We start from the raw sequence: 13,090 nt of genomic DNA on the forward strand, positions 1-13,090 counted from the left end.
CTCTAAGGACAACCTCTGTTTCAAGCTCGATAAGCTGAGGTGGAGCTTTCGGGTACGATCGGGGCCGTGTTGATGACGTTGCGGTGCGTGCACTACTCCAGGAATCACCCGGACGCATCCGGAGAATCGCTGTGGGAGCACTTGGCTAGACCCTTGGGGTACACGTTCCTATCTAGGAATTTACTGCTGGACATCGTCACATGTTCTGATTTTGCCTTTTCTCAATCTGGTTTTATAGGTTCTATGAAATCTAGCCTTCCGCGAAGGATTTGCAGGACCATGTGGCATTAATTGAAGAGGCTATAGCAAGGGATGATGCATTGGCGAAATCCAAGGTTTTTCTTGTTCCTGTCATTTCTTTTAGATTCATGACCCTATTCTTGAGATAATATATCTGGCCATTGACAATGTAGTCGCTATAGAAAAGTTTTAGATTGTTTGTCTATTTCAAATTGTCGTGACAAAAAGTTTAACCGAGACCAGAATTCCGGAGCAACATTTTTTTTCTAATGACTTTTGTGCGCGCCTGGTGTGGTGAATGAGCTTGGGTCAAGAATGAGAAATGTTTGAGTTGTTGCTTATGAATTTCCTCAATTACGGAGCAATCATCAATGCACAGAGTGGTGTTGAATTGCTTGTGATATTTTCATTAGGTTATACGTTCATTGCAACTAAAGTTGTTTGGCTGGACCGCTATGTCTTTATTCATGGCCTTACGATTCCGTCTTGGGAAGAGCATCTCATCTCTTATAAGGACTTCCTTTTTATCTCAGGCAATAACAAATAGAACAATCCAAAAGCCAATAAAGATATACAAAAAAACGAAGAAGCTCTTTTCGATGATTGTAGCTTCGATATCGAGAGGAAGCTCATCGACTTGACCACATTCATAAGCCGGTTCACCGTGATGCCGATGCTCGCCCCCTAAGCCCGTAGCTTAATTGAAATATCTCTAAGCTATAGACCCACGTGACGGAGGCAATCCCGATCGAGAAGAATGCTGGGGATTTGTATGTGGCCACGGTGCTCAAGAGGAGAGCCCACAAGAATTTCTATTGCAATCTCCATCATTATCAAGCAAAATCCTAATTCAGTTAGGGCCATGATGATCCCTCCCGAGCTCACTAGGATCAATCTCCTCCTACCAACTTTGTCGAGGGAAATTGTGGTAATTATTATGAATGTGGTATTTGTCGGTCCAACCCAACTATAGCAAGCAAGAGCCTTTTCTTGCTAGTCCCTTAGACTTTCTAGAAAATTTGTGGATTGTAGAGGATGACCGTTTTGATCCCTATTGTATGCTCGAAAATTGAATCTCGTTCGCGGCCAACAAGATCCATCGCACCAAGGGTGAGGGGCTTAGCAAGAGCACTTTCCACACACCTTTGCCGCGAGTCTACCTCGAAAACTCGATAATCTCCTTCTTGCAATTCTCGCCGATCCCAGCTGCCATTATTATGTCTTGAAATCGGGTTTCCACTTCTTGCTCCGAATAACGAATTAGGAGCAAGACCTTTTTTGTCTCGGGCAACCACCCTTGCATTACCAACTACCTTGGCGATTCAAGTATCTTAAGGATCCCAAATGCCGGAGCGAGGGAATGAATCACCGCAATGCCTGGCATCATCCTCTACCCTAGCTTTAGGGTCAATTTCACAAAGAAGTAATTCGATATAGAGCCGAGCAAGATCCCTAGGCTTATGCATAACCCCGACAAAGAGGAGAAGAATTCTCAATGTCTGCGCGAAGAGATTTCTGCAGAGTACACATGATCATTGGGACGAACCCAACCCTAATGTGAGTGATTCACCGCCCCATCATCAAAATCGTGTAGGAAGGTCTATAGCCCGATCAATAGGACTGAATCAAGTAGGAAGATGGTGAAGGTGAGAATGATTGTGTAACTACCGCCAATGTAGTCTAACATTCTTGCGGTGATGAGAGAGCTCATGAAGGCAAAAATGTTGAGGATTTCAATGAGGATTTCGACCTGGTGTTTTGAGCAAGGCCATGATCTTCACAAAAGAGAATTTCAAAATAAAAGAGAATATCGAAATCCACACTAGAATCCTCAACGGTTGTGCCCTCGTGGGCTCCCTCATTGCCGGAAGAATGTCAAACCAAATTGGCCGTAGTTACACCATCGTTCTTGCCTCCGCCATCTACCTTCTTACTTGGTTCGGTCCTAATGGGCTATGGGCTGTCCTATGTGATTTTTAAGCCTAAGGATCTTGCTCGTCTACGTATCAAAATACTTCTTCGCGAAATTGACCCTAAAGCTAAGGTGGAGAATGATGCTAGGTGCCACAACAATCTCTTCCCGTCGTTTGGCATTCGGGGTCCTTAAGATGCCTGAATCACCGAGATGGTTGGTATTGCAAGGCCGGCTCGCCGAGGCGAAAAAGATCTTGCTCCTAATTTGTAATTCAAAGCACGACGTGGAAACCCGATTCCAAGACAAATCGATAGCAGGTGGGATTAACAAGAATGGCAAGGAGGATATTGTCAAGCTTCCATGGAAGACTCGTGGAGGAGGTGTGTGGAAAGAGCTCTTGCTAAGGCCCTCGGCCTTAGTGCGGTGGATGTTGTTGGTCACGATCGAGATTCAATTCATCAAGCACGCGACGGGGGACCAAAGTAGTCATCCTCTATAGCCCACAGATTTTCAAGAAAATCGAAATGACTAGCAAAAGAATGCTCTTGCTTGCCACAGTGGGGATTGGCCTCACAAAGATCACATTGATAATAATAGCCACAACTTTGGTGACCAAAGTTGACTAGAGGAGATTGCTGCTAGTGAGCTTAGGATAGATCATCATTACCTTAACCTGATTAGGGTTTTGGTTGAATGTCCTGGGTGGTTAAGAGTGCGTATGTAAACACTTTTGGAGCAGAAATCTGTTTAGTTACGCAATTTTTCTATTTCTTGAGATTTTTCTTTTGCTTCAAAAGTAATTTTGAAGTCACTTGAAGAAGCAAAAAAAGAATTACTTTCTTCAGAAGTAAAACTAGAAAAATCAACTTCTAGCTAAAAGTTGATTTCTAGAACATAAGTATTGCCACGAGCGCCCTAAGCTTTCACATAGCAATAAGAAAAATTCTGCTTTCCCGTCAAAATTCAAAACAGTAACAATACTAAATAATTACTAATAATCATGTATAATACTACGTGTCAATACTAGTATATTGCGAAGTTTGCATTGTTTTGGGACAAGATAAAGTCAAAATGCTTCCATCGCATAATTTAAATTAAATAAAAAGTAAAAAGTAAAAATCTGGGCAAACACGACCTTAAATATCAAAGTTTACAGCGGGCTCATAAAATAGCAAATTCTAGCAAGTTTCATAAATGTAAATTTCCTAACGTTAGCGAAAGTCCACTTAGTTTTATGAACTTTAAGTGCATTCCCTTTAGGTTAAACATTGGCCAATTTCAACATCTATTTACTTCTTTGCGGCGGTAGCTACGGCGACAAATAATTAGCAACACGCATATATGGGGTAGCTACACTATCAAGACCGAGCTATATGAGGCAGATCCCACCCTTTTTTTTTGTCCCAGCAACTTTTTTGTTAGAAAAAAAAAATAGAGATAATAAATCTGAGAATTTGGTTAACTGTAGGACAGATATTTCACGACGTTCTTTCAGTATTGAAGCTCTATTTTTTGTGAAGCACTAAATTTATTCATGATCTAATTTCCCAAGCGGGCATCATTTTTGTTCCAAATTTTTAGACGTTGCCAAAAAATTTATTTAACATCGTTATTGATTACAAGGCCATTTTCTCGTTTGTGGTGTTGGATATGTGTGTGGGAGACTATGAATGCAAATAAAATGTCAACTCCGAATGCAACATAGAAATTCAATCTGAATATGTCCAAATGTGGCAACGACATAGCAAATTCAGATTCAATGTGACAAGAAAAAAACATGACACTAAAATGGCACGGCAAGAATACACACATATGGGAGAATGACATTGACAAATTCGAAATTCAATGAGAAGATAATAGACATGGCAAATACCAAATTCAAATATAATAGGTATGGCAATGAAATAACAACTTTCGAATTTAGGCCAACATTAGAATTTACCTGAATGGGTCACGTCACATCCGTTGTCAGAGTTGTAAGTATCCGAGCTTCCACAAGTTCATGGCGATTATGTGCTCATAGTTCTACATCACATAACAGGAAAAGAGACGAAAAACCCTATATTGGCCCCAATTGTTAGACAAAGTAAACACGACAAGGATTGGCACCAACACAAGCAGAAAGGTGTTCCAGGACATGACACCCTATCTTCCAAGCTAAAAAATTTCTCTGAAAATGCTTTTGTCTTCGGTATGATGTTGTACTAATATCAAATCATACATAGAAAGCAGTGAATTATCTACTATCATTGCATAACTATAGGAACATCAAGTGTGCTTTCGAAACTCACCAACGATCCTTTCCAGATGGAGCGAAAATATTTACCGGTAAAGCAGACTCATGAACGAACCTGGAGCTTCATTTTCTTCTGGAACTGAACGTTCACCGAATGAGGCTGCGTGGCATCAGATCTGAGTCCCCCCAAGAAAACCACCATTAAAACAAACCTAACGATCAATTCTCGAAATTGTTCCCAAAACAGAGAACTTAGAGAGAGAGAGAGAGAGAGAGAGAGAGAGAGAGAGAGAGAGAGTACTGCCAGTTAGTGTCCAGGTTGTTGCCATGACGCAAAGGGAGGGGAGCGAGGCATCGGCGGTCGGAGGGAGCACGCAAGAGAGAAGAGCTAGAATTGTTCTCAAACGTACAAGTGAAGGAATTGGCTCTGGCATGGTATTTTTAGATCAGAATGTAAGCTCTCAACATCACTGACTCTACTACGATTTGATGTCAAGCGAGCAGTAAGGAGCACCCGGTCGTAGAGAGAGAGAACCTCTGGACTTACTCAGCTTGATTTTTGCTGATTGAACAGAGTCGGTTAAGGCAAGATGAGCTTTGATTTGAATGAGTAAGGACTGTTGGAGGAGCCTCGCAAAACGCCATTTTTGGCGGAACTGAATCCGTCTTATTTGCATTGAGTCTGGCTGAAGTTGAGGAGGGGCTGTTGACTTGTTCATCATATATTCCTCTTTTGATTTATCTACTTTCTCTTTATTTGTCGCTTTTTCGTTTCATGGCCATGTCTCCATCACAAAACAGATGAACAGATCACAATAAAATTCAAGTGACTCCAACCGATGATCACAACATGCTCATATCTCACATACATGTATTACCTGGCCAGTATCAACTACAATGCTTCACTGATATGCATACAACCTATTCTTCGTAATCATTCCTTTCCCGGGGACGCCGCTTATCGTGTGACAAAAGTTTGTATACATGCCGGTCCTTGCTTCAAATTGTAGTTCTGAAAAAGGAGTTTTACAGATGAACACATAAAACATAGTAAAAAATAAAAGATCGAGTTATCCTTTACATAGATTAAACAGCTGCTAGAGATACAATCGATAGAGACAACCAATGGAAAATGGAACAAAAATATACATACTATCACTTAAGTGCCATAACTTGGAAGAACATACATGATATCATCCTAGTTGAAAAATGTACGTGTCACACCGTTTGCCGGAAGCGGCAGCGTCCGATCTCCATTCCTGACAGGGAGTCTAACTTGCTAGAGGCTGGCGGTTCGTGGGTGGCTCTTTGCTTTTGAAAATATGTGTAGGTAGGCATCCAAATCATCATTGAACGGTGGCAGGCTTCCTGGGTCGGAGATGGGACGGGGAGTGTGGCTGCGTCCGGCATCTATTGGCGACAACATTTCAGGGTTTCGCTCGTTTGAGGGAGACTAGTCCGATGGTTGTGTCATTTTTCTGAAATGAACCCCGGCAGTATGCTGAACAACAACTAAAGACTTCGGTCTTGGTGGAGAACCAGGAACGACGTGGCCAGCGCCGCTGGCATCGTGGCAGCCGTCGCGTAGAAGACTCGATGGACATTCTTGAACCGACAATAGCTCTGATACCAAGTTGAATATTGTGATGACAGAAAAATGTTATATTCTGCACATATCAAGCAAAGAGTGCACGAGTCTATTTATTCAAGGTCTTGGGTGTGGCTAGCCAACAGGGCTTTGTTTAATGACGTTGAACTGGAAGTCTAACAAATCTTTACGTTGTTCTTGCATTAGTCAATCGAGTATTGCATGCGAAATGCCGCCTGATGTGACTTGCGTTAAATAGTCATGGATCGCCCAAAATTGTCACAAAAGTGTATGGCTAAGGCTAACCAAAACCAGCGATAGACATATGCATCTTATTCTAAATTTTTCGTTGTTAAAGTTTGCATAAACAAAATGATGGTAACAATTAGGAGTGTTCTAATTGGCCTCATTCGAGCCGTTGGGAAATCAAAACGACTTCTTGTCATTCTCTTCTGTTTTTGGGAAGTGAAACGACGTCTTGCCTCATTCAAGCCGTTAGGCCTTATTCTAGTATGCAATTTTATGTCACGTTATTCTAAGATTTGTTTTATATAAGATGGTAGCTGCCATAGTCTATATAATGATATGAGTGCCCGATGAAATTGTCAAGGTTGGAAATATTGTACTCGGCCAAGCAAAATGTTGCGCAATTTCGGGATTGACTCAGCAAAAGAAGCATGAAAAATTGCAAGACAAGTGGCAATACAAGAGGCCAAAGGGTCGAGAAATTACAAGGAGTTGCAAGAATTAATGAAAAGTTGCGAGTACTTGGCCTGAGGTTTTGATGGTTGTCGTAATGAACCTCGAGAACAGACATGGAGTGCTTTAGGTTTATTACCAAACAGAATGTTAGTCACGTGCTCCCACGTAGCTAGATGGTGTTCACTTGAGAATTTTTAAGGAGTATTACATTCGCGCCCTAAACTTTCCGTATTGTAGTAAATCGTCCCGTGATGTTCCATATGCCGCTGATCTTTTGTAATTTTGTACAACCTTCCTCTGTAAAGACTGTAAAATGAGAAAAATGATTATAATTTAGGAAAGCTGAAAGGGAAAAGGGAAAGGAAACATATATTTCTAGGGATTGGACTATATGAATATTCAATTTCTTTTCCAATACCATAAGAGGAAGATTGCAACGAATTTGAAAAGATTTTGCAAATTTTTTTAAACATATTGAAATAATATGTAGTTATGTAACAAAATCTATGTGACAAAATAGTAAATGCAATCTCACCTCAGAAGGAAAATTTTGCCGTCAAGTTCTCACCTGTGATGGGTCGCGTGACATCACGTGATCAACTTTCAGGTAATCAGGTGGCAGAGTCAGCGTTTGGGGACATTAAAATCAATGTTAAAAACATCAAAGTTGCCGAGGGATATAAGAAAAAATAAAAGAAAAAGTAAAGGGAAAAAATAAAAGAAAAATTGCAGGGAAATTTTAAAACAATTATCCATATTAGCGCCTACCATGCTATGCAAGACAGCCACTACCCGCGTCGGTGACTTCCAATCAAAATGAGTCAGAATGACTATATTGGCAAATCGTCAAAAGGTTTAGAATCAAATTGATCAAATTAAAATGTTTATGACTAAATTGAAATCCGCACAACAATTATATATTTGTTTTAGTAATTTTCCTAGTAAATTGGGGAATAAGTTGGAACCACCCTAAAATGCCGCAAGGCAAATAGTAATCTTGCTGAAGTGGAAGTGATGTGCAACGTGTAAGTATTGTGGTGCGATGAGAAATGTGGGACTTTCGGCAATTGCCTCATGCAAATCCTCAAATTCTTTACGTATCGATGGAATTTCTGCCGAGAGAAAGGCACATCCAAGACCGAAAATGCTAGGTGTGAACCGGTTTAGTTTATTTAGAATATTGCCGAAGACGATGGTCAAAGGAAGATAATACCTCATTTGCCAGTAATAGCGACTTGGGAGTTGGGAATTAACTACAATGCAGGAGCATGCACTTGTCTTCCTATGAAATACCTGCATACACAAGAAACTGAAACTAAAACCATATGGAGGCAAATTGGGCGGCTTGACTAGATATCACGTAAGATGTGAAAAGTTAAGGACAGCAACAGCCTCGTAATGATGCTAATCCCAAGGTAAGAGCATACCAGGCCCATTAGATAGCATCGGGCTCGGGAGCGCCTTGAATGCGGATGTCCAGCATAACCAAATTACTGCTCGGAGGAACGTTGGAAGGGAGAGGATGAAGAAGAGGAACTAGCGAGTGATGGGCTTTTGTTGGAAGGTAGAGATCACAGATTGTTGATCCTCAAAATCTTGCTTGATCAGGATTTTATTTGGGAAGATAAGCAATTTCATAGGACTAGTTGGGAACCCAACCGGACCCCGGTTCTAAAATTGGGAACCGGTCCCTCTAGTCCGGTTCCTGGTTCAGAATTGGGACTGGACCGGATCTAAAATCGATTACCCCTAATTTCAGCAAAAAGAGGATGTTTATGGGGAATAGTGAAAATATCCAAAATGTTTATATATAATAGCGTTTTCAAATATGGCAATAATCCTTGCAAGAGGGGCGAGGCAGAGAGGGCTTAGAAAATGTCTCCATTACTTTCTTTCCTTAATTGAGGTCTTTAATATATTTATAAACATAGGTTTTAATTATTTCCAATAGCAAAATAAGGGTTTAGAGCCATTTATTTTCAGCATTATAAATTAATTATGTTCTTTTATTCCTTTTTTTAAGTGCAAAGTTTAAGTATACGGCCGGATGAAGGATAGAGCTGTTTTATCTTCATTGTGAAAAAAAAATTTCCTACATTCAAAAACTAAGAATTAATCATCAACTATAAAATTAGATGACCATGTTACATAATAATAAGCCAATTTATAATTCTACGTCGTATATTATCCAAGATCATATGTATTATGCATTAAAATAATGTCAAATTGTACGAACTGTGAAACCTAAAAGAATAATAATAACTTGAAAGAAATAAATAAAAAGGAAAAGGTATCCCTAAAGAATTCACAAAAAAGGCATTTTTTGTGACGAGGATAAGGCTTTTTTAATTATCTAGAATTTTTTATTTTTTGAGGGGTTGTGGGGTTTCGGAATTATCTAGAGGTTTTGGTGTCCAGTTTAGGGACAATCTTTTAGAATATAAAGTTTGATTATATTTTTATACTAGTACATGCGCAATTACATCCTGGGCCGCAAGCTTTGGCGTGTCGCCAAGTAATTGGGCAAACGATAGAAGCTTTCTTATATATGCCCGCAGGGATCACAGTATTTTTGAATTTTCCCTTTGGTTTTTTGCTATGTACATCGTCTCATTTTCGTCGTTCACGTTGAGGGAAGCAAATGGTCCAGTCTTCTCTTTCTCTTCTTTTCCTTAATGTTATTCTGGTAGTCTCTATGTGGTAATGGCCCATTGGTCCGGTTTGTTGCCTTTCTTCACCATCATCGTCCTCATTTTGAGTCTCGGCTTGCGAAAAAAGGAAAAAAGATTCCACCAAATGGCCTCAATTGGGCAAAATTCTACCATATATAGGTCCTCGGTTTGTCCTCGAATTAATCAGCACTTTTAGTTTTGCAAGTACCGGTCAAAGAAGAATTGAACCGGTGTATTTGTGATCAGTGGTTCGATCGTACCAGGCCGGCAATTTGCACAGGCTTTTGAAGCTTCGTTCGAGCACGCAAGAGAGACCAAAAACCAGGGAGGAGAAGGACCAAATTAAGTTCCAATCAGCATCGCCCAAAGGCCAAATGGTTCACCGGGGTCTTACCCGCCGAGGATCGACACTCGCCGCCTGGCCCTCGTACATGCCGACCATGCGCGGGCAATTGGCGAAGCCAATTTGGAGTGAAAGGATTTTTAAAAAGCTGTTAAGGAGAACATATCGTTATGGACTAGTACCAAGATCGAGTCCTAGACAGGCTGACCTCATTTTAATAGTCGTCATAGCAACAATGAAATTGGCTCCTTCTTTAGTGAGATTATATGAATAAATGCCCGAACCCAAATACGTTATCGTTATGGAAGCATGTACAATTACGGGAGGGATGTCCAGTACTAGCTGTTCACCTATACCAGAGGCGATTATAGATGCTATAACAAAACTTCATAAGAAAATAGCTAGAGAAATCTATGAAGATTGAATTAGGTCTCAAGAAGAAAATTTATATTTTACTACCCATCACGGGTTTCATGTTGGATAGTGCTCATACTGAAAATTATAAGCAACCAGAGATCTAAAATTCGGGGATTTGGTTATACTAGTATTTCCACTAGAGTCTTTTCAGATTCAGTGAGGTTTATTTTATTATCCAATTTGATCACGTGAGGTTCAATTGATTTTACTACCTAATTTCTGCTAAGCGTTCATACAAAATTTTCTTGTAGAGATTCATTTCATGGCATTTTCTATTCCGTAAGAAAAGGAACCCTCAAATAGTTGTCCAAATCAATCAGCAAGCAAATCAAAACACTCAATCAAGCAATTGATATAGGCGATCGATTGAATAGAGCCAATCAACTCTATCACTAAGGTCAATCAGTCCAATTGCGACCCTTCAATCAAACCATACATATTTAACCCCAATTGTTATGTCAAATCGTTATTAACCAATCTGATTCGTTATTCGATCGTTCGCTCGTCTCTAACCTATCTCTCACTCGCGATCAAGCAATGTCAATCATTCAATCAATAGATCTAGTCCCAACTAGCCACAATCGGACTATCCTAATTAATTAGGGCCATTTAACCTAAAACAAGTCTCTAACCTATACTGGCCCTAATTAATCTACTTAAACACTCTAATTATCTAATTAAACTAATTCCAAACGGAATTAGCGTCCTAACCAAAGATTAGAGATCAACTCACAGTCAATTAGGCGAGTCAAGTGCGACGACGATCCTCAAAATCCTTTGAACACGAACTTGGACTCGATCGGATCACGGGCCCAAACTTCGAACAATGGCCCACAATCTCAGTCCACTTGGCCTACGGATCGGGCGTACAGGCCTAAACACTTGGCCCACCCTCCAAGACACAACCCAGGTCAATTTGGGCTATGGCGCAGCAAATTGACCCATGGATCGAGCCCAAAACAGAATAAGCCAGGCCAAAACGGGGCAAGGCAAAGGGGATCCAGGGCTATTTTGTGGGTTGACAGGTGGTGGTTGGCTCCGAGATCGACCGTGGGTGACTAAGGAGGTCGGAGAAGGGTTATGGTGATTGGTGGTGGCTCATGGTGGCTCGAGGGAGCTCCGGCAGCAGCAAATAGAAGCCGCAGCATGCGAAAAAAAAAAAAAGGGAAGCATAGGTAGGGCAAGTTAGCTGGGGCTGTTATGGGGTCCAAGCGAGCAATGGCCTCTAGCGACCACGGCGGACGACGAGCGGCCGAGGGGAGTGGCCGAGGTGGTCGATGGATGGCTGGTGGTGGCGGAACAATGGCGGCTACAGCAATAAGTAGAAGCCGAGCGAAGCGGGGATGGAAATAGGGGACTCCAATTGTGGAAGCTACTGTGGCGGTGAACGGCGGTGGAGAAGGCGACATCGGTGGCCGGGGGTGTTCGGGGAAGGACAAGGAGGTGGTATTGGGGTTTGGCACCACAAGACCAAAGTAGCAGCGGCTCATCGAGACCACAGCAGAGCGAGGGTAGCAGCGAGCAGCAAGGGCCAAATCAGGGCGAGCCAGGTTTGAAGGCTGCTGGCGGTGGCCAGGCGCAGCGGCAAGTGCTGCGGCACGACGAGAAGCTGTTAGGGATGGTGGCTGAAAGCTGGTAGGTGGCTTGGGTAGGGGGCGTCGCACGATCAGAGTGAGAGGATGAGAGGGTCGGTTAGCGGTGGAAAGAAAAGAGAAGAGAGTAGGGAGAGAGAAAGAAGAAAGAAAAAGAAAGAGAGAGAGTGTGTTGAAAAATTTGACCAAGGAGGCTTAAGAGATTAGGTAGGTCCCACTTCATTAATTTCCTTGTCTTGTTTCTCATAAAAATCCCAAAGACATTTTGGTCATTTCAAGTTTTGGTCGGGAGCAAAACGATTATTTCGCAACTAAGGGTAAATTGGACTTTTGACCAACCAATGGAGGGCATTTTAAACCTTTCTCAAGTCCGGCTCGATCTAGGCTAAGCTCGGGCGCGAGAATTCCAATTTTAAGGCGCGACAACTAAACGATCGAAACCTCAACTAATTCCATTGTCGATTCGGCAAATTTCCAATTTCCATCACCTAATTCCTAGGAATCCAAATTGGAGCAACAACCTAGAATTCACAACCATTCCATAAAAAGAATTCTACTATTAAACAGACGTTCAATGTCCAAGGCGCCACATGGGTCGTCCACGCTTTTTAGGCCTAGAGCCCCGAAAACCAAACCAGCACCAAGGCTGCCTAAGCCTAAACCGATTATTACTCGGGTCGGGACCAATGCGGGTCTCGAGGCAAGTCAATTAAGCGTGAACCCGTCCATACAATTCGGGGGGAGAAATATTGGTAGTGTATTAAGTAAATAAAGAATTAGAAAATTCTAATGCGTGCGCCCAAACTAACATGCACTTGCTTCGGGTTCATCGTCGATCACGTCACTGCATTCCGGAATTGCGTAATCTTAGAATTAGACAACATGGCCTCTTCCGATGACGAGGCCGACATCTTGCCGGAAAGGGTTCTTGTGTACTACTTCGAGGACCACGACGATTAGCCGGTCTCATTCTCTGTCCTCCCGGTGAGGTGGAGCGACGGGGAGGGCGGAAAGGATGCGGTGGCCGAGATCATCTTCTTGCATGGGACTGCCGATAACGACCTCGGGAAGATTTACGGGGAGGTCAAGTGTTAGAGGGTTGATCTCGGCAGCTCGAGGCCTCAAGTATCGGTGCTCTCTAAGGACAACCTCTGTTTCAAGCTCGATAAGGCGAGAAGGAGCTTTCGGGTACGACCAGGACCGTGTTGATGACGTTGCGGTGCCTGTACTACTCTAGGAATCACCCGGACGTATCCGGAGAAGTGCTGTGGGAGCACTTGGCTAGAACCTTGGGGTACATATTCCTATCTAGGAATTTACCGCTGGACATCGTCACATGTTCCGATTATGCCTTTTCTCAATCTGGTTTTATAGGTTCTATGAAA

The 13,090-nt window shown here is 42.0% G+C and overlaps 2 pseudogenes; one reads left to right on the forward strand and one right to left on the reverse strand.

Moving 5' to 3' along the window:
* Positions 1 to 649: 649 nt before the first annotated feature.
* LOC125315284 lies at positions 650 to 1,927 on the reverse strand (annotated as a pseudogene).
* A 59-nt stretch (positions 1,928 to 1,986) lies between these two features.
* On the forward strand, positions 1,987 to 2,865 carry LOC125315285 (annotated as a pseudogene).
* The last annotated feature ends 10,225 nt before the right edge of the window (positions 2,866 to 13,090 follow it).

This window comes from Rhodamnia argentea, chromosome 5 (genome assembly GCF_020921035.1).
Source record: "Rhodamnia argentea isolate NSW1041297 chromosome 5, ASM2092103v1, whole genome shotgun sequence".
NCBI lineage: Eukaryota > Viridiplantae > Streptophyta > Magnoliopsida > Myrtales > Myrtaceae > Rhodamnia > Rhodamnia argentea.